Source organism: Glycine soja, chromosome 4 (assembly GCF_004193775.1).
Source record: "Glycine soja cultivar W05 chromosome 4, ASM419377v2, whole genome shotgun sequence".
NCBI lineage: Eukaryota > Viridiplantae > Streptophyta > Magnoliopsida > Fabales > Fabaceae > Glycine > Glycine soja.
This window is the reverse complement of record NC_041005.1, coordinates 21,669,990-21,671,497: the sequence shown is the minus strand read 5'-3', so window position 1 is coordinate 21,671,497 and position 1,508 is coordinate 21,669,990.

The window sequence follows — 1,508 nt, the reverse complement described above, 5'->3', positions numbered from 1 at the left end:
TGTCTTCTGAAGTTGATAGATTTATGGAAAAAGGTCGTGTTATTATCACCTTCCCTGAGCCATCTGATCCTTGATTTTTGTCTCAAGATTGATTCATGAGCAAAAGAAATCTCCCACAATTCCTGCTGAATGGACTTCATGGTCTGCACTTCATCATCCCCCAAGGGTCTGTCCTGGGCTGAAATATCAATTTGATGCAACTGCTGCTTCAAAAGATAAGTCTTTAATCATCCCCCAAGGGTCTGTCCTGCGCATTAAATAAAGATAAGTCTTTAATCCCTAGACCCCCTTTGTTCTTAGGAAGACAAACTTTGTCCCACTTCACCCAAGGAATCTTGCTGGCCTCTTGGTGACTTCCCCACAGAAAATTTCTCTGGATGGAGACAATATTTTGCACCACTTTTTTGGGGATCCTAAAGAAGGATAGAAGGTAGATAGGTAAGGCTGAGAGGACAGAATTAATAAGAGTGATTCTGCCCCCCATTGATAGAGTTCTTTGCTTCCATTTTGCAAGTTTGACTTCAAACTTCCTTACAATAGGCTGCCACACGATCCAGCTCTTAGAGGACACCCCAACTGGAATTCCAAGATAAGTAAAAGGAAATTCCAAAGTACTGCAATTAAGGAATTGGGCAGCTTCCCTGCACCAACTTGCTGATTTACCTAAACAACCAAAGTGGCTTTTAGAGTAATTTATCTTGAATCCACACACCATCCATGAAAATACCTGGAATAGCGTTTTTTCTTCTTCTATGATTGATCAATCTATGAAAATAAGTAGAGTTGTTGTCCCCTTCTTTTAGCCACTTAATTCTAGCCTTTTGTCTCAACATAGATTCATATGCATAAGCTGCCTCCCACAATTGAACTTGAAGAGATTTCTTAAGAGTGACTTCCACTTGGGATAGAGGTCTGTCATTTAGATTCATATGATATGTATTCTTAAAAAATTGTCAATGAGCTGTTTGATAGAATGACTGAAAAAGGTTTTAAATACACTCTCAGTATAATGTCTTTTGAGAGTCAATTTATCACCATGAAGTGAGAGTCATATTGTTGATAAAAGGCTTTAAATACACTGTGGCTAATTTCTGTATTGTTTTTTTTAGGGCTATCATTTACTACTGCTAATTGGCGTTGCTGCGGAAGCGCTTTGATTATATCTTTGAAGCCTCAAAGTCAGGTATTTATATCTTTGATTCAAAAACTAATTTGAAATTGTTGTTGTATGCATTACTGGTATATTTGTAACTTATGCTATGCCTATCTACATGACCTTTGTTTCATTGGACTGATATCTTTGAAGTATTTACTGTGATTTAAACTCTCATAACTTGTTCATTGTTAGTGTTGAATGTTTTTGTAATTTTATCTGCTGCCCTTCTCTATATATATGTTGTGACTGCCACTGCCCTTCTCTCTCTCTTGTATTATCTTTTTTTTATCAGCAAAATTATAATTTGTATTAATAACTGTGAGTACCAGAGGTACTAAATATACAAGGTAGA